Source organism: Pleurodeles waltl, chromosome 6, assembly GCF_031143425.1.
Source record: "Pleurodeles waltl isolate 20211129_DDA chromosome 6, aPleWal1.hap1.20221129, whole genome shotgun sequence".
NCBI lineage: Eukaryota > Metazoa > Chordata > Amphibia > Caudata > Salamandridae > Pleurodeles > Pleurodeles waltl.
Window position 1 is genome coordinate 151880717 of NC_090445.1, and position 24097 is coordinate 151904813.

Genomic DNA, 24097 nt, shown 5'->3' on the forward strand with positions numbered 1-24097 from the left:
CGAAATTAAAACTTCCTAAAGTACAAAGTGGAGTTAATTTTCCTGACTTTATAACTTATTACAAATCTTTTTGGCATTAAGCAAATACATCCCTATTTATCTACACTCAATGATGCCCCTCAAAAGCTATGGTTCTCTTTGGAAGAAACATTTATTTCTCCCTTTTCCCATAAACACATTATATTTATGTCTAACCCCCCAAAATTCTGGTTGACCAGCACTATCTCCCATTCAGTCAACTTACTGAAACCTTTTTTTATTTCGCATCTTACCCTGATTAATCAATTCTTTAACAGTCCTATTTGGCACAATAGTTCGCTTAGGAAACAAGGTAAAACCTTGTGTTGGAAGGTTTGGATGACTAAAGGTATTCTTCTCATTTCCCAATTATATCATAAAGACTCTATCATCCCTTTTACTACTCTCTCAGCAATTTATAATCTCCCTATTCGCATGAAATCCCCATATATCATTCTTTCTACTCTAGTCCAAGAGGCCCTCAATAAACTTATACATCATAATCATTCTTCTCTTGCATCATCTCCACACCCGATTGTAACTTCAAATTATCCTAGGGCAGCTGGAATTTATAAACTTTTAAGAACGTCTGTTTCACCTAGACTCAAATCACCTATTGAGACATTGTGGGAATCAGATCTTGGTGTTGTTTGGCCAACTTTTGTATGGGCTAGAATATGGTATAAGATACATTCCACTGCATGCACTGCAAGCCTCACACAGACCCTATATATTATTTTTATAACAGACTTTTCTACACTCCTGTACGCCTTTACAAACTCAAACTTGCACAAAATGACAATTGTTGGAGCTGCCACACTCAGCAGGGTACTGACTTTCACATATTTTTTTTCCTGTCCATCCCTATCTACTTTTTGGTCCTTAATATGGTCTCGCATTTCAGCAATAGCTCAGATCCCCTTACCAATGTCATATGAATTACTGTTTTTGGGTGGCATACACAATATCTGGAGTTCATTCAGGCCTCTTGGAAAATTGGTGGACCTATTGCTTTCTATTGCAATCTCTATTATTACTTCTAACTGGAAATCTTCGGAGAACATTACTCTCACACAGTGGTGGAATTCTGTATGTTATCATCATAGACTTGACAGCTACAAGCTTGATTCAACAGGAACTTTCTTCAAACGTCATCAGCTATGGTTGCCATTAAGTAACAATCTCTCACGCACTGCAAAGGAAATGGATTTTTCTCCTCCTTTAAAAAAAATATATATATATTTCCTGTTTTTCTTCTTATACATACTTATTTCATCTTACATTTGCTGTAACTAATGTCTATTACCTCTCTCTCCACATGGCTATCACTTGATTCCCTTTTCTATCCCTAAAGCTCTTCTCCCTCTCCCTCTCTCTTTCTTCTTTCTTTATTCAAACTTGGAGTCTTTGATACTGTATTGCTGTATATGCCTAATTCATTTACATGTTGAATATGCATTTATAAGTACAATATTCCTTATGCATATATATTCACAACTGCATATCTCTGTCCTGGCAATGTTAGGTTAATGTTCTTGTATCTGACTCAATAAAAAACATCTTTAAAAAAAAAAAAAGACTTTGCTTTAATAAGTGCCACACTCTGTGACCACAACAAGAAAGTCAGCACCACAGGTGGATACAGTGACTGGTGCATCACTGACATGTAGAAATGCTGGTTCACCCGGATAAAGAGCTTGAGTCCCTTTGTGTACATGATACTACCCATACAAGCTCAGAAACCTTTAACTTTTAGAATTGGGCCCAGAAACTCAGACTATTTTTGCTCTGTTTCAGCAATACCCATGAGTGAGACTCTCCACTATGGCAAAATTGCTTTGAAGTTATGCTTGTCTGGATGATGATCATGGGTAAACATGCAAACTGGGCTGAAAAATAGACATTTTAGGATGGGGTAATTAGAAATTAGACTATTGCATTCCTCTATAATAAGATTATCTATAGTAAGAGTGGAATAACCTAGATTATTATTTTTCTTCACTTGTAAATATTGTCTCAGCACTGTGTTCTGTGCTATTGTATGTGAGGGCTGGTTGCTTACCTGTAATCCAGTTCCAGGTCTTCCACTGTCCTCTGTAAGAGCAACTGTTTCCGGAAGCCACAATGTCACCAAAAACTGGAATAAGTGGTAGGCAAGTATCCTCGAGAACCTGCCACTTTCTCAGGAGGAAAAAGCAAAAGGCGTAAAAAACCTCCTTGCTGATTAAGTCGTCACAGGGTCTGAGAAAAACAGGAGTCAGGATTCCAGGAGAGGCAGTCCCAAGAGCAAAGTGTCAGGATCAGCAAGTGCAGGGAAAAAGGAAACAAGTAAAGTTACATGGCTTGTTACAACACACCATCCAGCCAGACACAGGTCTTTAATTAGTAAAAGGAAAGGAAATTATATCAAATAATCAATGACAGAAGACATCATGGATTGGGAAAATCAGAAAGAAACCAAGAGAGAAATAGCCACACTGGAAAGGGAAAAGAAAAGAGAACAAAACCCTGAAATGGCCTAGCTACGGAGTCACCTTAAAAAGCACCTGCAAAGCCTCAGACTGGTGACTACCATTTTAGGGGCAAAGAAAGAAGAAGCAGGAGCACACGATTCCTTCACGACAAGGCTAGTGTATACCAATGCATGAGGCTACTTTTGGGAGAATTTGAATCTGCATTGCCAAAGCAGATATAACAGAACATCTAGACCATGCCTTGCACACAGAATAATTCTTAATATTAGTCTGTTTGGTCTCTGTGGTATCCTGTCTCAGTGTGAATCTGATCCTGAGCTGCCCTGGCAGTTTGTTGTCTATGTCAATCACAGGCTGACAAGCTGAGAGAGGACATATTACAAAACAGAGAAGGAAAGCCTGGCAGAGGGTTAGGCTGTGAACACTTTCAATTGTTCGTATAACACGCTTCACTGTTGTAATTGATCATCAAGCCTCATGTCCATTGTTGGCAATCCCAAGGCAATGATGCCCCCTCATATGAAGAGGTGGGACTTGTAATAGCAGAATGTTTTAGTTTATTATTCGCAGGCCTGAAAGGATCATATCCTCCAGAGTTTTTCTCATGCTTCTCTCTAGCTAACTGTAAGTATGCCATTGATTGCAGAGGAATGAACTTGATAGGTAGTCAAGCAGATTCATCCTTTTGTCTTGGTCAAAAACAGCATTATTAAGGTCTCACAAGAAGAGACCACACTTGAAGCAGTGCATTTTAACTGGTTGCCTCCCAATGATGTATAGTGTTCATTTAGTTTGAAGCTTTTTATAATGTGACTAAAAGGGGCTACTGTGCACTACAAAGACTAACAATGGCATAACATTGAGAGAATCAAGAGAGATAATTAGTGCTGTAACCTCCCTGTATTTTCCAAGTTTCCAGAGTCACAGTTGTTTCCAGCATGTCAGCTAACATTGTACCTACTATGAAAAAAATATTTGCAACTTCTGTTATCGTCGTTGTAGTTGCCAAATCTGACAGTGGACCTCTTTTCAGAAGTATAGAGTTCAAAGAGCTTGCAGAATACTTTGGTTGTCATCACTGCAATATTACAACCCTATAATAAGCCCACACCAATGGAATAGTGGATCATTTTATGGCCAAGTTGAAGAAAGCTATGCAAAACCCCAAACTCAGTAAGTCACGTGTCTCAGATATGCTATGTCAGACTTTGAGGCACTATCTTGAGACGCATGAAAGTCTCCATCAGAACTGCTGTTTGGATTAAAAGTCAGAATCTCTTTTCCTCAAACAGCCTCAGGAGCACAATCTAGCTTGTAGGAAGTGATACAAGATAATAGTCAAGGAAAAGGCAAGAAGAAGAAATATTCAGTTAAATGGAGAAATGTGAGGCACTCTTGATTATAGGAGGGAGAGCAAGTACTAATCGCATCAAAATGCTCAAGTAACAATAGCTATTCCTTCAAGCTCCAGCTATGGTTCTGAACATAAAGTTTTCCATGTGCACTAGCTGCAGAGAGGACCACACTGTCACGAATAACTCCACATTAATCTGTAAGTCAAATGTAGACCCATGTGAACTCTCTTAAAGTGAGAGCTATTGGATTTTGAGCAGGTGCATGAAGATACAGCGCATATGTAGTCTATGCCTGATTTCCATGCAATATTCTCTTTTCACTCTTTAAGTCCTTCTACTGCTCCCAAACCCAATCTAGTTCCTGAGCCTCTGTCCTTTGCTGCACGATTCAGCCTCCTGAAAGACTGGTCACTGTCAGGAAAGAGTCCTACATGGCACTGCCGGTGGTATGAAAATCAAAAGTCAGAACAACACCCAGCTAAGTGTTTTTCAATAATGTAGACAGAATTGGAGTGTCTGAGAACTTGACCTGAGTTGAAGAGTGTGCAGCAAATCAATCCTCCCCGATAAGTGTTGTAAAAATAAATTTGTTTCCACTATGAGTGATAGTTAGGACTCTCTTTGCTGATACAGACTCATACCAGGTTCTTTACTAGATGACACCGACCTTAGATGTACCAAAATGTTCCCACAGTCCTGATGTTGATCTGTGAATTTACACACTGGGCTTACCAAGACCTTATCGATCTTTATGCAGAACAAGATTCTGTTAGATTGACCTCCTGCCCAAAAATTCTCTCACTAAGTTTTGTTCCCACTAGGGATTACCGCTCCGCTAAAGTTTATTACTTCATTATTCATGGAAATATTCTCCACCACCACACTATGCTACCGACACTGTTGGTCACTCTATGCAGCTACATTAAAAATTGTATGTTTAATCATGTTGTAATGTTGTTATTGTGCATTCAGTTGCACTGCTATGTTAATGGTGCTTTTTTACAAAAATGCTGAGCTTTCTAGGTCAATCACAAGACAAGACATGACTAATAGAGTCTTGTACCATGTAGTGTTTTTTGTTATGTTATGTTTAATAGTGAGGATCCACTTGGAATCGGGTAACCCTGTTTTTCTTTTACAAACTAGCAAAAACAGCTGCAGGATACTTTGGAAATATGTTTACATTTCAGAATTGTGATTTGAATACCTTGTACTGTGTTCTTTAACTTCTGAAGTAATTCTTTTCAGAAGCCAGATTTTACCCAATTATAAACAATTTACTTGAAAATTCTATTGAAAAGAAAACAGATATTTCCCTCAATCCTACTCAAAATAGGCAAATTAAAAAATATGTGTTTTAAAATATGATATAGACTACTGATATTTCCAGAAGGCAGAGTGATTTAGCAACATAAAACAATGTAGTTCTCGTATTTGGGATAATTTGTAGAGATTTAGAGTTACGTTTCACACAGATTAAAATCCAATATCTGTATAGTTTAACCTTCAGGACTAAAGAGGTACAGTCTTTTGAACCAACTATAGTCCACTCACATTTGGCCCGGATTCAACCCCAATTATGAATTCATGACCCCCTTTCTGGGCTGAAGTTAAAAGATTATCAGATAGTATAGTGTGCTGCATTAGTTCTAAAAATGTTCTGATTTGGACATTCAGATAGCATGTGTAGGAGGGTACCTGTGCCTGTAAGGAGTGACAATAAATTAGTGTGACTGAAAGACCATCATTGTAAGGCTTGGCATGAATCCTAAGACCTCTGTATAAAATGCGTGTTTTGGGCTGGATCACTGCTATTAATGTGTAAACTTTACTGCCCGAATGACTTTTTTCACCATGTTTTCTTTAGAGAGTCTGAATGATATTTAATATGTTTGCTACAGTTTTGTTCCTTAAGAGTTTATGCTGGAAATTACCATTTGTTTTGGGTGGGCTTCCCCCCAGATGTTTTGCCTTTTGCCTAGCTGGTCACAGGACTCTGCACACTTTACTCCTAACCAGTGGTTAAGCGATTGTGCCCTCCCTTTTAAACATGCTAAAACTGGTATACATCTACATTTAATTTACTTATAGATCCCTAGTATAGGGTAGTACATGTACCAAGGGGCCTGTAAATTAAGTGCTACAAGAGGGCTACAGCACTCTTTATGCCACCCAGTTTAGTACTGTAAACATGTATCCAGGCCTGCCCTTACATCCTGTGTGTTCAGATTAAAACTGCCATTGCACCCTGGCACAATTAACCTTTTGCCAAGCCTAAACATTCCTTTTCCAATACTTAAAAGTCAACCCTACGTAGGCCTTAAATGCCCATAGTGTAGGAAGCACAGTAGTTTAAAAACAGGGTATGTATGATTAAAGGTTTACATGTGTTGGCAGTGAAAAACCTCCAAAATAGTAGTACTTTAACATCCACCTAAATAGTAAAGTCTGATTTTATAATGATACTTTGGAATGTACACATTTAGAAAGTTGTCATTTTCCTGTCTTAAGTTAAATGTGCCTTTCTTCCAGTGTCCAGTGTCTCTGGTCCCAGATGGTTCCCCTGGAGTGTAATGTGTGTTGCTCCCAAACAGACCTTCGGTGTGGGGGGTGGAGGGGTCCTTTTCTGAGCAGAATGGCCTGGGCACTGTACTCAGTCCCTTCCTGAGCTTCAGAGGGTAGCCTGGGGGCTGTATCCAGCCCCATCCTGGCTATAGAGGAGGCCTACTCTGTAACTTGCAGATGAAGCTCACAACTGGGCCTGCCTGTCCTTTGCCTTTCTAGGTAGGCTGGCACCAAACCCAGTGGGGTTAGAGGAACTGATCTGAACTGGTTTTAGGGGGTGGCAAAAGGCTTGCCCACCACTCACAGGCTGGTAATGAGCATAAAGTGGACCCCGCAGACCTCTGTTTAGAACCCTCCTGGATCTATCAGGCCTTGAAAATTCTAATCGCACACTCGCTATGGCGAGTCATATTTTATCAGGTCAAGCTATTTTTAGGACCTACGCCCCCCTTCTGGTGCATTGACAAAGAACAGGTGTTCTGTTCAGTAAGCAAGTGCAGCTGCAATAAAGAGGCCTTTAAATCTTGTGATCTTGTCATATTAGCTCTGTGTTCAGAGGCAGAGGTCAAAAGTCAGTTTGACTTACAAATAATTTTCCTTCTGACTGCAGAGTTCCAGGATTTTGTAAGGTGAATTATCTGACCTGCTGTACAGGGTTATTTAAATGTTGTGTGTGCAAACATTTTAAAATATATTTCAGTAGTACACTTTGATTGGTGATTTGCAAACATCATGCTTAAGTAATATATTTATTAAAAGTGAGTGTTTAAACATGAACTGAAAAACATCCTGCCCTGATGGCAATGCTATTATTAAACTAAGAGGCAAGTCATGGATCATATGCCCCCTATATGTGGGCTAGATTCTTATTATGAATGGAACAAACATGTAGGGCCCCATTATGAGTTTGGCGGATGGAAAACTCCATCCGCCAAACTCCCAACAGGGTGGCCACCTACGCAGCACCCTCTCTGCTGAAGCTATTATGGGTTCCCTGCTAGGTCAGCGGGCGGAAACCTAAGACAGTGAACATTGCAAATGTGCTGGCCAGGGGGGGCCCTGCACTGTACATGGGCAGTGCAGGGGGCCTCCTGTGCCCCCCTGCACCTGTTCTCTGCCAGCCTTTTCATGTTGGTGATACTTCCATGAAATCACTGGCTGAGAAAGAGGTAGATTAGGACCTCCGCCACCTCCAGACCGCTGGGAACCAAGATCCTGGCGGTCCGACCACCACGCAGGCTGCCACCGCGAGTGAGGCCCTATGTCTATTTAAGCAAACAAAAGAGGTTTTTTTTTGTAAAGCAGTAATGCTAAGCTCACATATTTAAAGGTGCACTCGTATGTTAGAATTAAGAAAAGGGTGACTGTAAACTAAAATATTTGTCTAGGATCACACAATTTGAAACCCATTTATGGGTCAAGTACATTACAGTTAGGTCAAGTAGATCATCCAAGTTACTCGACCTAGTAACGGTCTAGTATCATTTTTATAATTTTTCGAGCCCTGCCTATGTAGATCAAAGGAAGAACTCCCCTTTTGTCTGAAGAAGGAAGACTGAGCCTGCTTGGCTTGAACCCAGGACCCCGGATGTGACTCCAAGGGTCAGTTGGGGGACCTCCTGTTTGAGCTAGAACAAACACAACAAGCTTCCAGAAGTCTATGTCTCTGCAACTGCGCAGTTGACCAGATCCAACTGGGCCTGCCCAAGACCCTGCTGCTGGCCTTTGCTGGAGAGAGTCCTAATACCCAAGTAGTGCCCCTCAAGTCTTGGACCCTTGGCTGGTGTTAGAGTGTACTCCTTCTGCCCACATTGCAAAAGCTGGGACTTAGAAACTTTTTGCCAGAATTTCCTCTAGAGAACCAATGGGATACCAGGACTGCCATTGAGCCAAAGCCGTCAGCGTTGAATCACCAGTCAGATTCATCTTGCTAGTTTGCCCTGCTGAGGGAGATCTGGCTTCCAGAAAAGTTTCTAAGTCCAAACATAGAGGGCTGTAGTGGGACCAGCTCTGAGCAGCAACCAGTCGGCTTTGAGGCGTTCCTGGGCACAGACTTCGGACCTTGCCAGCTCAAAGCTTTCTCATCTTCATCCATGACCGCACTGGAATCCTGCTGTTAACAACCTGCTGTCATCAAACCCTGCTTTGCTTCCAGCTTGCCCCTTAGATGACCTCTTTTGGTCCAGAAAGGTTTCTAAATCATAAGCTAAACTTTCCACCAGGAAGAACCGGGTCCCTGTATCTGACCTGCACTCCTTCTCAATCGGTCTGAGCTTGCGACTTTGACCAGTCTAGCGTGACCAGATAACTGTGGTAAGTACTTAGTGCTTTTGCTGCTACTTTTAATTCAAACCTAAAAAAATCATATCTCCAGCAGTTCTCCTTATTGTATTTTGTTCATTTTTATGTGAATTATTTATTAAAATGTACTCTATGTTTCCAAATTGGTGCAGGGGTTTTTTGTGTTATGTTTTTATTTTATTACTGTTTGAGTGATGCAGAAATACTTTACACAGTGTCTCTAAGTTAAGCTTGACTGCTTGTGTGCCAAGCTACCAGAGGGTTAAGCACAGGTTTATTTAGTGACTTTTGTCATTCACCCGGAAAAGGACTGTGATTATTATTTGAGGTGGATTTTCATTGCCCTCAACTAATAATCAAATTTCTTATAGTTTATTTGTGCTTTTTCCTAGTTTACTATATAAAGGTTGGAGCAGAGATCATTTCACCCTTTTTCAAACGCATTGCATTAATGTAGGTGCACATTTGTAAGCTGAGTGTGAAACACACCTTGCTTTGATATTTTGGGTATTCAGTTTAATGGGTTTAGGCTCTTGGTGTTTGGAGCTCAGAGAATGCATTGAGGTCTGCTGGTGTTAGGTGAGAAGACAGGTTTGAGCTCTGGTTTGTTTGCATGTTTCCATCCATGTCATTGAGTAGGTTTACATCTTATCTCAATTGTTATGTTCCCCATATGTACGCTTGTGGAGAGACATTTATTTTTATTATCATACATTTTTCTGCATTGCTCTACATTTTTTGATGTCATTTATCATTTTATTTTGCAAATCAGGGAAATAAATCAGTACACTATAGAAGAAACTTGACATATAAATTCCCTAATGAGCTTGCTTTGGTAAGAGTTTGGAGAAACGGACTCACACCATCCTTTCCTAATGATAACGACAGTTGCTAGATATTTTCTGTGAAGTAGAATCAGGAAAAGAAAACAACTCTAAGTTAAAGTTCTAAGGTAGAAACTGAAACTTCAGGAAAAAAACAAGATGAAACTGTGTTCACATGGGTTGACATTACATCTTTTGATGTCATGTGTAAAGTTTTATAATCCTATAGTACACTTTCTAACATAGTGTCATATTTTACATTTATGCAACATATTAATAATTTCATAATAAATTGAGATGTGTATCATAAGCTAATTTATTAGCATTCATTTGATCAAGTTAAGTTTATTATTATAATGAATTATTCTGTCTATTTTCACTGGTCAATCTTCTCTTCTGTATTATGTACTTTGGGGTCTATATTTTTCATAACATTTCATTGTATTTTCTTTTTACTTTAATATTTTATTTTACATCATTCCTCGTTGCTTTATGTATGTTACAATTGTCATTTTTAAAATAAACTTCAATAGGGTGAGTTGAATTTAAACAGAAAAATCATCAGACCGCGACACATATCATTATATCCACTTAGAAATCAAGTTATTGGTGCATCAGTACTCTGCTTTTCTTTTTAGTCTTACTTTCTATTGCTATGCTTTTGTTTCATTATAATTACTATTACTAAAGCATCTGCAGTTTTGCAGTACTATTAATTATAATAGCATGAACAGCACTGTATTCCAGTGATAACAACAGTGAAATAATTATCTCAATAATAATGATCACTACAACGCAATTATATGATGCTCACTGGGAGCAGTATAAGGGTTTTGGAAACTCTTTTTGAGACTTTAGTTTAAAGAAACCTAGCATAAACTGTGTCCCTTTGCCTAATGTATTTCCTAAGTATAGAAGGGTCTACAGATCTTGTAGAGCTATGTAAAGCAAGCACCTTGAGGTGGCCTAAACAGCATATTCCGAATCATACACTTATTAGCTTGTGATGCATTATTACATTAAATGCATCATGGATGCAAGCACTCTAATTGGCCAGCACAGCCGTAAAAAAACATTACATATTCTAATAGGTGATGGATGATAGCTAAAAAAAAGCTATCAATAGCTGCTCTTATCAGTAAAGACGGGACATGTTATTAACGACCAGAAACAACATTTATTACAATACGCATTGGCCCATTTAAGAGAAAAGATGGGATAAATACTACTGAATAAAATGGGTAATCACCACTGGGGTGTAAATACTGGCTAATAGAAAAGCAGAAAATTCATGCGTAAGTAAAATCAACTCTGATAGCTTATTCCCTGGCGAGGGGAGGGGGGGTTAATTTATTGGCAATAATTGTAGTATTGCCCATAATTTCTGTTCTAGAAACAAAAAAAAATGTGAGTTTTAATAATTTTCCCACACTCTTTAAGAGCTACTCTGAGCAAGTCTTAACGTGGGTCAGTGCTATACCCTGCTTTTATAGCATGAAGCGCTGAATATGCTGTATTACTGATTACTGAGGTAGTCAAGCAGCAGTTTCCCGTTCTTGTCACATAACTAAAATATATTTTTGTATGGTGGATCTTTCTGCCTGTTAGACCTTGCTGCCTTAGGGTCGTCCCCCAAACATGTGTGCCTGCTTTGCCTCACTTATACTGATCTGTTTTTGTTGGCCTTAGCACTTCGGGCACTTTACCACTGCTAACCAATGCTAAGGTGCCTGTGTTCACTCCCCTAAAAGATAGCAAGATTGGTGCATCTACAATTGGCATGTTTAATTTACATATAGGTCCCTAGTAAAGTGCACTATATCTGCTAAGGGCCTGTAAGTCAAGTGTTAGCAGTGGGCCTGCTGCACTGTTTGTGCCACTCACTTACGTAGCTCTTTGAACATGTCTCAAGCCTGCTGCAGCAGAGCCTGTATGTGGAGTTTCACTGTCATGCCGACTTGGAATCTACAACCCCTTCTCAAGTCTTAAACTCCTCTTTTATTACACATAAGACACCACTAAGGTAGGCCCTAGGTAGCCCATACAGCAGGATGTGGTGAAAGTAAAAGGCAGAACATATACTTTTTATTTTCACATGTCCTGGTAGTGAAAAACTCCCAACGTTGTTTTCACTACTGTGAGGGCTACCCGTCTCACAGGAAAACATTGGGTATTACTTAATAATTTAATTGAGTGTAACTCCTGATTGAGAATGAGTAGGAATGTTGTGTTTGGCACCTGTTGACTTAAATATAAAATCCTCATTAATGGTAAAGTTGGATTTATGATTACAACTTTAAAAATGCCACTTTTAGAAAGTTGGCATTTTTGTGCTTTTAAGTCCTGTGTGCCTGCTGTGTGCCTCCAATTCCCATATGGGTTGGGTGACAGCTGGGCTTTGTGCATTCTCCTAGACAGTCACACACAGAGGGAGCTGAGGTGTGCCATTTACATCCTAATGGTTCATCACCAGGCTAATGTGTCTTCCTGAACTGGACGAAAGGGAGGAGCTGACAATTGCACCTAAATAGTGCTGTCCCTGTCCCCACACAAAGAGCTGCATACCCCCCTGGAGTGTGTCTGGATCTAAGGCAGGAAATGGAGAGCCTGTGTGGACTTCTAAACCCCACTTCTGAATCCACCCCCACTTCAGAGGCACCACTGAGTATAAGAACTGGACTTCTGGCCCTACCAAATCAGTACACTTCTGGACCTGAGGATACTATGCTAGGAAGAAGGACTGCTGTGCTGCTGAATGAACTGTCACTCTGCTTCCCTTTGCTGGACTCCTGCTTTGCTGTGCTTGCCGTGCTGCCTGCTGCCTTCTTGCCTGGGAGTGGGAAGGACTGGACCTAAATCTCTACAACCTCAGAACCAAGTGACTCTAAGGGCTTTCTGGCTTGCCTCCTGTTCTGCAGTCTCAGAGACATCAAAGACTACCTGCCACTCTCCCACAGCACCTGGACTTTGATACCTGTGAATCCTGCTCTCCCAAGTGGTACAAATCCAGTCCTGGGCCTTTGTAAGTGGGTTCTACAGCTGTGTTCTAAAAAACATCCATGCATCACTGTCACTGCGCTGATCAGAACCACTGCATCCCTCCTCGATGCCGACACATCACCGCTGCCGCTGAGGATGAGCTCTCGCATCACCGAGTGCACATCTCAGGGTCAACACATCGCCATTAGCCCCACCACATCTCTTTGGCAGTGCCAGCTGCACGGCTCAGCGACAGTGCATCACCTTCATCACAAAAGGTTTGACACTGCACCACTGCTTGAGGATTGACGACTGTGCAGTTCGACAACGACGCATCCTCTGACTGCGCAGATCGGTACCGATGCATTGCCTTTGCATCGTCTCCTCTCCTTCTTGAATTGGATCCTTGACATCAACGTAACAATCCATACAATGTACTGTTTCAGTGGGACAAGGTTGGTTCATGTGGCTGGCCTGCACGCCATCACGGTCAACCTGAACTTTGGATTTGCCTTGGTCTAGCGCGACCAGATAGCTTAGGTTGGCACTTGATGCTTTTAAGCACTACATTTGCAGATATTCTTTTAAAGTTCATATCTCAACTTCTAGTAACTTGATTTTTTTAAGTTTTGGTCTTGTTTTGTTTATTCAATTAAGATCTATTTTTCTAACTTGGTGTGGATTATTTTTGTGTGGTGTTTTCACTGTTTTACTGTAGCTTGACTGCTCCGTGCCAAGCTATCAGAAGGTGAGCACAGATTATTTTAGGGTGTGAACCTGATTTACCCTAACTAGGATTGTGGTTCCTACCCGAACAGGGTGTATACCTCTGCCAAGTAGAAACCCAATTTCTAACACTGCATCATTGATAAACCTCACCCACAGCCATATTTCTGTTTAGTTAGCTGTAACTTTTGTTTTTATCAGCGGATAGTATTTACCCCTGCTGTAATTCTCTATGAATGCAATACTGCCTACCTGTAATCTTGCCAGAGAATTAATCTAGGCAAAAATCACATTTTCTGCTGACAGTAACATTTAAGTAATGAGGTTGTAAAGTGTTATTTCTTCGAAAATAAATTTAACAGTACACATTTACCAGCCAAGGCTATTTAGCAAGATTTAAAAGCTCGCCTAGAAGAGGAGAAACCTGTTTGAGCTCATAGCAAGTGTTATTCTTGGCATCTCTCATCTCATTTCATGTTTGTAAAGCAAAAGGAGAACAGATTTGTCATGAAAACAGTAGAAAGGTAATTTCCCAAGTGCCAGGAAGCATTAGTGTCCCATGAGCTTGACACAATGAAAACATACTTATACAGTATTCTCTTTGGTTGTTTAATGGGCTTTATGAGCTACCACAACAATGCCCTTTCACTTCACTCCAGTGTTCTAATTTGCCGACAGTGTGGAAGGGAAAAGCTAACAGCATCCAAAAGCTATGTTCCCTCACTGTTTACTAGCATGGTCTTATAGGGGGAGATGGTCACCTTTGTCCTGACATTGGCGCTCTGAAAATGATAGAGCAAGCAATAATACTTTTAAAAACAATTGCTTTTGGTGCCTACTCACTTTTTGTTATTTCTGACCATCTTCACCATGTAATTTAATGTTTCTCTTCTGTTTAGATTCATAATATCATATCCTGTAATTAAAATAAGAAAAATACAGTTTTATTTAGTGTGCATTGCCACAGGGTGGTAGCTTTGTAACTCCATTAAACGGGAGCTATCCCACTTGACCAACTCCCTAGTGCTCACTGCAAAGGTTAAGCCCCTCGTTACAAGCGGACCAGTGAATTGTAATAGGAGTGGTAACTCCTTGTTGCCTCAAACATTGCAATTATGGGGTTTGTGATAGATATCTGTAGGTCAAAACTGCTGATATTTATCCGTTTACCAGAACATGAGGATTTCGGTGCACTAAGCACCAAAGTACACACGTTATTTACCCTAAAATCGTAATGGACTGGTATTAATTGCCCTGATAAAATTCTGACTTCGTGGAGTTGGATTTTATCAGGTACCATAAATAACACATCATTTACCAGGCCACCCTTAGTGAGGGCTGTAGAATGGCGTTTTTGTTGAGTGAAGTTAGTCTAAGTTTTAAGTTTAGCTAGGTTTACGACTAAAAGTAATCCACAAAACGTAACTATGTAGTTGGAAACTTATTACCTGTGGTAATATTACACAGGATTATAGGTAGGAGGGGACTCTTTACAGCAGTGGTTCCCAACCTTTTGACTTCTGTGGTCCCCCACTTTATCATTACTGGAAACAGGGGCCCCCCATTGAATCGTTATTGGAATCCATGGACACCCCCTTTGAGTCATTACTTAAAGCTGGGAACCTAGGGCTGTATGTACGAACACTTTTTCCCATAGACACAGAATGGGTAAAAACCTTTGCTACATCTGGCCCCTAATGTCTTAAGATTTTTCAATTTTCCAAGCAGTCGTGGACCCCCTGAGGAGGCTTCGCGACCCCCATGGGTCCCCGGTCCACAGGTTGGGAACCACTGCTTTACAGTCTTTAAAGTTTGTGAACGTCCTTGAACATGTGACTCAGTGACAATTCACAAATGGTGGTCTGACCACTTCCCTCCAGGTAAGGGGATTTTGCTCAGAAATGTATGCTTGTCCAGGCCAGGAGTCATTTCCTGTCCAGGATGGGACAATGAAAAGAACACCATCAAACTCTTTTTTCCCATGGATTAAAAACACACGTTCCGTTGTTTCACAATTATATGATTCATACAATTTTGTATTGGGAAAATGCCACCCCAACAAAGGAACGAATGGAACGTTGCAACTGGTGCAACTTTCCAGGCATATTCAAAGAAAGTTTAGAAAACACTAAAAATTCATAGGAATTCCTAAAATTCATAAAACTAAGCACACCTGGGCAGCAAAACCTACCTCCATACATAGATACATGGTACATAGTTTCATGCATTTCTTTGTGAATCGGGAATGAGAACTGATTTGCTGTTATAAATTCAGTTTTGTAATAGGGAAGATTTAGGTGCTGCAATCTTGGTTTTCTTACTTAACTAAACTCTTTCACCCTGGCCAAATCTCTGTATTGTACAATAAGGCTCAAACCTAGGCCCCCGCCCATGTCTAACAATTGTAAACAACAAGACCACTTTCAACTGCAGAAAGTTTGATGGAGGGTTAGAATTCCTAAATTCTGATTAACAGGATAAAGAGTGAAGATATATCCCACTCCTACATCACTTTTACGGTAAAGCAATACCCACAAAGACCTACCTCCACAAACATTTATTTCCACTGGCTTTTCCACCCAATTTACACACCTGACTGCGAATGAATGTGAAAGTGCCCCAAGTATCCTTATTTTCAGAGCGCGTAGCAAAAGTAATATCCCCACAAGGAAAAATATTTACAATATGGAGAAAAAAAAGAATGATATGAGGTGGATTTTCAATTCATCATAATGGAAAAACGGATCGATTTTCATCCGGTGGTGAAACCTGTATCCCAAATAAAGGCAATTTTCTGAGGCTTGCAAGATGGGAAACTGTATGAAAATCCTTGATGAGAGCCAACAAATAAAAAACACATGAACCCCTTATTTAATATATAAGAAAAGTACTTATGCTTTTGTGTTCCAAATGCCATTTTAAAAGTACAAATATTTGTATTTCTGTTATGATGTGTGGTAGTGAATTGATGCCTGCCACATCAATTCAGCAAAGACAATGTCTAAATAAATACAAGTTACTTTCATACATCGCGTGCAATATTAAAGCATACATGATCTCTCCCCTATTCATGAGGGCATTGTATTCTGTCACACCTAGAACTTCAAATCAATCCATCCGTTCGTCTACCCACCTATTGAATTAGGATGATTGCAGCGAAGCCAAATGAGCCCTATTTCAACTCGTGTGTAATGTTTTTGTCACTTTCGGCTGAAGGGTGTTTCGGGGGTTTCTCAGAAATGAATCCTATTTCCGAAGCCTTCTTCTGGCTCCTTCTTCCGCGGCTGTGCATCGCCGATCCCCCGTTGTTAATGCCGCTTTCTGTTTATTTTGAAGCTGAGCTGCTTCTTGGACACTCTTTTGACGTTGTGTCCTTAGCACCGCACAGCTGAGGTCGCCCGGGGTTCGCCTCCGCGAGCTGAAGGCAGAGGGTTGAGATGAACACCAGAGGGCGCTGTGATGAACGCGCCCTCCTCGGCAGGGCCGTCTTGCACAGCTGCCTTGTTATGTGGTTCAGGGTCTGCAGAAACCAGGAAGTGTTTTATTTACAAAAAGGGACAGCAGAAAGGAGCAGGTCGGTAAGTGCATCTATTACGTTTCATCATTCGTGGCACTCTGTGTTCGTTTGGGTTTCCAGTCAGATAACTGCTTATTGTTTTCTGTCATGTGACTTCATATAAAACTACGCAAACATGGGTTGACGCGGGATTAAGCGAACAAATGTCACGATATTAGATTGCCATATAGCTCGGGAGACAGCAAGAAATCGGCAGAAGCCCACAGCTGTCCCTCATAGTGAGGGCTTAATTTTGACAGTTCGTTGTTTTCCGTGTCCGTATGTGTGACATTTCAGTTCCCTTTGTGTGACAGCTTGAGGGACCCTTTACCACCAGTAAAACAAAGCAGTAATTTAAAGAAGAATGGGCAAAGCCAATAGGTCTAGGCAATCCGAGTGATATTGGCGTTGTCAATGTGTTTTAGCCATGTGTTATGGAGTGGGATTGATACATGTGGTGTAGAGTTTAAATATGTGTAGTGTAAATATGTGACATGGTGCGGTGTGTAATTATGTTGCATGGTGTGGATGTACGTGGTGTGGCGTTGTTTCGCATGGAGTGACATGTAGTGGAGTGGAATTATGTGGCATGATGTTTAAATATATTGTGTGGATTGCAATTATGCGGAATGGAACTATTTGGAGTGGAATTATGTGGCATGGTGTGCAGTGGGATTATGTAGATTGTAATTATGTGGTATTGAGTGTAGTGGAATTATGTGACGTGTGATTGTGTGTCATGGAGTCGTATTATATGTCGTGGAGTGGCATGTAGTGGAGTGGAATTATGTTGCGTGGTATTGAATTATGTGGCATGATGTGGAATTCTATGGTGTGGATTGGACGTATGTGGTCTGTACTGGAGTTATGTTTTGCGGAATGGAATTATGTGGTTTGGTGTGGAATTATGTTGTGTGGAATGGAACTATGTGGATTTGAATTATGTGGCTCTGAGTAAAAATATGTTGAGTGGATTGATGCTGTATGGTATGGAGCGTATTTATGTGGAGTGTTGTGTGTGGCATTGAGTGTATTTATGTGGGGTGAAATTAAGTGGTATAGAGTGGAATTATGTGAAGCGATATTTTAAGTGTAATTATTTTGTGTGAAATTGTGTGGCGTTGAATAGTGTGGTGTGGAAGTGTGTGGTGTATGAAAATAAGAGGCATGGTGTGGAATGGAATGATGTAAAGTAGAATTATGTGGCATGCTGCAGAATTGCATTTTGTGGAGTGGAATTATGTGTTTTCAAGCTAAGTGGATATATATCGAGTGGAATTATGTGGCATTATGTGGAAATATGTGTAGTGGGATTATCTGTAGTTGGATTGTGATGCTTGGAGTGTAATGGTGTGTGGAGTGGAATTATGTTGTATGGAGTGGTATTATGTGAAGTGGAATTATGTGGCATGGACCGGAGTGGAAATATGTGGAGATGAATTTGTTGGATTGTAATTATGTGGCATGGAGTGGAATGATGTGGAGCTGAATTGTGTGTCATGAAATTATGAGATGTTGAAATGTGTTATGTGTAGTGGAATTATGCAGTGAGGATTTGTGTGTTGTGAATTTGCACTGCACTTAATTGTGTGGTGTTGTGTTGAATTATGTGGAATTGAATGCTTGTTGTCTTCACGGTTCAGTTGAGTGCGGGGCACAGTCTGCATCGGTTGGCTATATTGTCCAGCAATCTCTGTGGGGCTTAGATTGCTGTTGATTTGGGATGGAGGCAGCATATCTACTGCAGTGCTGAGGAAGCCACCTTCATGGGAGTTAAAAGGATCTTGTTGCTCTTTTCTGTCCTCTCACCCCCTGAAATTGCCTAAAACAGTGTGAATGCCACCCAGCAATGCAGTATTCGATTTCCAGTCAGAAAACTGATATTGTTTTCTATCATATGAAACTACGTAAATATGGTTGACGCGGGGATTAAGTGAATGTACGCCACGCTGTATTAGATCGCCATAAAACTCGGAGACAGCAACAAATTGGCAGAAGCCCACCGCTGCCAAGTTTCCCCTTTCCTTAAATTTGACATTTTGTTATTTTGTTATTTTCCCTGGCCGTATGCGTGACATTTCAGTTCCTTCTCTGAGACACTTTGAGAGACACTTTACCACCAGTAAAACAAATCAATAATTTGAACAAGCATTGACAAAGACAGTAGGTCTCGGCCATCCAGAATGCCCTGCGAGCACTGGAATCTTGAAATTACTCCTGCTTCGGGCAGTTGGATTTATCACTGCTTTGAAGTTCCGATGCAAGCTCTGCTGGTGATTAAAACCGGCTCACTGAGTCCTCTGTACTTACTCAGTGAGCCTGTTTTCAGCTTTTATTAACTTGTGGAGCATATTAGTTTTGCTGGTTCATTTCTCGCTAGAGACATGCTTTCTCGGAGGCTGAGTCACCTTTTGTTTAGTCAGCAAGCCAGTGGCATTTCTGCAGCTTTTCTCTTTGGCAGCATGTATGTTTGAAATGTGTATCGGCACGAGGGGCAGAAATAAAGTTATTCTCTTGCTAGACCGTGGCAGCAGCAGCTTGTCCGCAGTGTTGTTTCCTTGGATGTCCTTTAAATTATATGCATCTGCAGGGGCAGTCATTGAAACAAGAAACAAAATGGTTTGTCTGTAGAGGTTTCCGGTTTCCTGTCCAGAATCGGTGCTGGGGCGTGGGTGGTGTTAAAGAAAGACACACATTACAGTACGATCTGCAGAGGGAAAGAAGCAACAGGGATGGGGGCGAGTGGGAGGAGATGGACTGAGTGAAAACACAAGCACTCATATGGAATACTCAAAGACATAAAAAGTAGCTCCAGATGGACGCAAGTACTTGGTCCAAGCTCTAGAGGAGGGTGAAACACAAGAGGAGGCACGGCCCATGCATACTGTGGACAAACAGGAACAAAGTTGAAGCGAACAAATGGTAAGCTTATGGATGGGCTATAGCCCATTGATTGTACACAACATGTCTCGAAGAGATAGCACATGCAGGGTCTAACCGAAATCTAAAAAGTACCACCTCATATGCTATATTATGGTCTAGAAATTGCCTTAAAGTGGTACCAAGGGTCTGCCTTTATATCCCATGAATATTTTTTCCATCTTTCCTTTTAGAATGTGAAAATTAGGATGAAATAGACCAGTGGGTGAATTGCCTACTGCTGAGATTTGCGTGCAGCATCTAAATGTGCTGTTTCAGAATGCCAGAACATGGACAGGGCTTACACTGGCAGGAATGATTTTGGCCACTGGAGCCATCAGTGCCTTATCTTTGATGCTTACCAGTGTTTAAGTTTTAACTCCTAGTCATTTGGGCACAACAGTGTGTACAATTTGAAGAGCATGCTAAGAAGTCTGCAACACTGCCTCTATTACGAGCCGGAGACAGTGCTGTAGGCTGTGTCCTGCTGGGCCAGCGGGAAGAAACTCTGTTTCCGCTCCCTGACCCAGCGGGAAACCTGTAATCGGGATGGCGGGGAGGCAGCTGCACTGGCAGCAGCCTACCTGTCGGGACTTCGGCGGACAGGCTTTTCCATCCACCGAAGTCATAATGAACCCCTGTGTGTTGTTGTTGTTTTGTATGTTTTTTCAATGTTCTAATTACATGGACAATGTTTGTGTTTTAAAATTATCTGAAGCCAGCACCCAGTCCAGCAGGGGAGCAGATCTGTACCAAATAACATAACCTCTTTTTTGTCAGGATTGCACTGAAGGTTGTTGATTTTCATCCAGTCCATCACTGCTTCCAAGCAGGCTGAAAAAGCCTATTTTGCTATCCTTTTGATGATCCTTGGGCAACACCCAGATTAAGGCCCTCATTATGACTTTGGCGGTCTTTTTCCAAGACCGCCGAAGCCGCTGCAGCCAGAGCAGACCGCCATATTTGGAATCATTGGAGGACTCAGAAGTCCGACTCCGAGGAAGGAAGACTCCGCCCACTGTATTACGAGCCATAATATGGCTTGGCGGAGTATTGCTGGTGTGGTGGTGCTGGTGGTGCAAAGCCGCCAGGACCCATCCCCTCCTGGACGTCCAGCTTGCCGGAAAAGGTAAGGTGATCATCCGAAAGTGGGGGAGTGGAGTTGTTGGGTGCATGTGTGTGGTGTGTATGTGTGCGAATGGGGGTGTGTGAATCCGTGTATGTGTACAGATTGGGGTGTAAGAGTGCGTGTTCGTGAGTGAGTGGGGGTGTCTGTATGCAAGTGTGCGGATGGGGATGCGTATGTGTGAGTGCGGGTATGTGAATGGATGTGTACGGCTGGGGGGGTGTTTGTGAGTGTGTGTATGTGGTGCAGGGGGTGTCTGTGTGTGTGTCTATCTGCGTGTGTGAGTGCGAGTATGCGGGGGTGTAGTCTGAGTGCAAGTATGCGGAATGGGTTGTGAATATGTGCGTGTATGCAATTGAATATAAATGTTTGTATGCGTGTGAATGGGGTGTTTGTGTGCGCGTTTGCAAGAGTGTGCCTGAGTGCTTGTCAGTGCGTGAATGCGTGTTTCAGTGTGCGTGTTTGAGTGTGTGTCTCCGAGTGAATGGGGGTGTATGTAGCGAGTGTGTGGGAGAGTGGGGTGCATGTTTGTAATAGTGTGGACGTGTATGGGTGCATGTGTGCATGTGTGTGGATGTGTGCGGGTGCGTGTACCGGCAACAGGAATGGAGATTACTGTCACCGGGTGCATTTCTGCCAGGGTTTTTGTGTCAGGGTGACCACCACGGAAAGCCTGGCGTCTGCAGTCTTGTAATCCAGCTGGCTGGCTGAGGCCTGCTGCCCAGTTGGTGGTGCTCACTGCCGGCCGCGCTTAAAACTTATTTGAACATGGAATCTGATGACCAGTCCGCCGCGTTACTAATGTCCTCTAGTCTAGCCCCTAAGGAGAAAGCCTTAGAAGCTGTAGCTCCTCCAATTGAGTGTGATCCAAACTTTCCAACATCGATCCCTGTGTCTTGCATAACCCAACGGACCCCATCTAGATATGGTAGGGGAAGAAACCACTCTAATGGGCTTTCTGATGGAGGTTAGCAATTGATCTTCCCTAGTGGACATATGTCCTCTGTTGCATGTTCATACACCTTCAAGCATCTCACTACACACAACTTTGGGGCCTTATCAAAAGCGGGATAAGATATCAACCTTGAATCAGTTTTGGTTCTTCTAGATATGTGTAATTTCACTCTTTGCGGTATAAAAACTCTAATCAAAATGTCCAGAGCCCGGACATTCGAGACTCTCCCACATGAAATCAAACACAATAACATTGCCAACTACGCAGACAATTCTTTGCGCAAAAGGTACTCATTATTTTGCCAAAATTGGAAAAGATTAAACACCACATTGACGTCCCACAACTTGGAGTATCTAGGCTGCAGAGAGAGAGTGAGACAAATACCCCTCAGAAGTTTGCAGACAAGAGGATGTTCTCCCACTGGAATATTCTGAAAGGGAAGATGACCTGCAGATATAGCAGATCGATAGGAATTCACTGCACAATATGCCATGCCTTTAGACGCTAAGGATACCAGAAAATTCAAGAAGGGAACATTGCACACCATGGGATCTACTTTGCGTTGAATACACCAATGTACCCACTTTGCCCATGTAGATTTATATCTCTTGAAGGTGCTGTCGGCCCAGGCGGTGGCCAGCAGTCTTTCAGCTTCCGATGAAAGGCCTGGGACTCTCCATCCCTCCCGGTAATCCTTCACACCATGAAGGGAAGATGGCCCTGGAGTACTAGTGGATGACTCTGGCCTAGGGGATCCATCAGAATATATGGATCCTGGGGAAGAGGGATTGGAAAATCCTAGGAAAGTTCCAGAAGCACCGGAAACCACACCTGCGATCTCCAAGCGGGCTTGATCACAACAAGCTGCGCCCTTTGCCTGTGCACTTGGGCTGCTATACGTGTGATCATGGCAAAAGGAGGGAAGGCGTAACCCTTCTCTTTTGACCAATCCTGAAGGAAGCAGTATGTTGCAACGGCCAGTGGATCCAGTTTCCAACTGATGTATTGGGTAATCTGATGATCCAGACAAGTCGCAAATAGATTTATAGTGAAGGAACCCCAAACTGAATTCAGTTTCATAAATACCCTTGGCTTTAACCACCTCAAACTTGTGTCTGGCCACTCTCTTGAGCACCAATCCGCAATCTGATTTGAGGATCCTGGAAGGTATTCTGCGGTAACAGAGATATTGTAAGCTAGGCAAAACTCCCAGAATTCCTTGGGCATATCTGCCAGGATCTTGGATCAGGGGCCTCCTAAATGGTTGGTATATCGGACCGCTGACAGATTGTCCATCGTGAGCAAGAAAGAACAATTTGCCTTGTCCTTGGTCCAACATCGAATGGCAAATGACCCTGCCAAGAGCTCCAGACAATTGCTGTGTAGGGATTGTTCTTCCAAAGACCACTTTTCTCCGGTGGAAGGTTCGCCACATCGTGTCCCCCAGCCGGAGCCACTGGCATTGGATTCTATGACTATATCCAGGTCGGACCCGAAAATGGCCCGACCATTCCATGCCTCCATGTGGGATCACAGGAACCTGTTCTGAGTAAGAGAGGCCCCTGCATCAATGGAAGGTCTTTAGGTACTGAAGGGCCCTGAAATATAGGAGACAGATTGCTTGAATAGATGAGGCTAGAAGGCCCACTAAGTTATCTGACGAAGAGAAGTTGATTGAAGATTGTCTTGCACAATTCCTTGCGAATTTTGGAAACCTTCCTGGAAGGCAAGCTGAAAGTTTTTTCTATAGAATTTATGACAAACCCCAGGAAGGTTGTTTGTCTGGAGGGTATCAGGAGTGATTTTTTGGCATTGATGAGGAAACCTCTCCAGCAGGGAAACGTTGTATTGTAATTGGTCTCTCAATCTGAATGGACATTGATCCATCAATAGGAGATCGTCCAGGTAAAAAATCAATCTGAAGCCTCTCGCTCTTAGATGCTCCATCACCGGTTTGAAAACCTTGTTGATTGGATGTACTTTCCTAATGACCAGTCATCTTAGTCTTTGTATGTATGTTTGTCTGAATTGGTTTTCCTCATTCTTGTTTGTCTTTCCATGTCCAAGATGAGTTCGGCTTGTTGGGTACAGTTTTATTTTTTTGGCCAGTCAGCATGCCAAGAAAGGAGGTGTTGAGAATGATTTGTGTTTGAAAGGAGTTAAAATAACATGGATTGGTTAAGGAAGTTTGAAATTGAATCAGTTAGTCCTTACTCCCTCTCCTGTCCTCGCTTAGTAAATGTTCCCATCCCCACTTTACGGTTATCCACTGTGGTGGCAATGATAGAGGACACTTAAC

The 24097-nt window shown here is 41.9% G+C and overlaps 1 protein-coding gene and 1 long non-coding RNA gene across 4 annotated transcripts in view; one reads left to right on the top strand and one right to left on the bottom strand.

Annotated features, from left to right (window-relative positions):
- Positions 1-2105: 2105 nt before the first annotated feature.
- Positions 2106-16637, bottom strand: LOC138299431 (uncharacterized). The gene is made up of 3 exons (XR_011204752.1): positions 16376-16637; positions 14086-14158; positions 2106-2259 (listed from the first exon to the last, which is right to left on the bottom strand). It is a non-coding gene; the product is annotated as an uncharacterized lncRNA (long non-coding RNA).
- Positions 16638-16713: 76 nt separating this feature from the next.
- The window catches only part of NKIRAS2 (NFKB inhibitor interacting Ras like 2), a 64696-nt gene continuing 57312 nt past the window's right edge, over positions 16714-24097 (top strand). For 2 of the 3 annotated variants that reach the window (XM_069237668.1, XM_069237670.1), the window contains exon 1: positions 16714-16820. The gene's annotated coding sequence lies outside the window, so the exon portion shown is untranslated. The remainder of the gene's footprint in view (positions 16821-24097) is intronic. The other variant, XM_069237669.1, reaches the window with a different exon arrangement.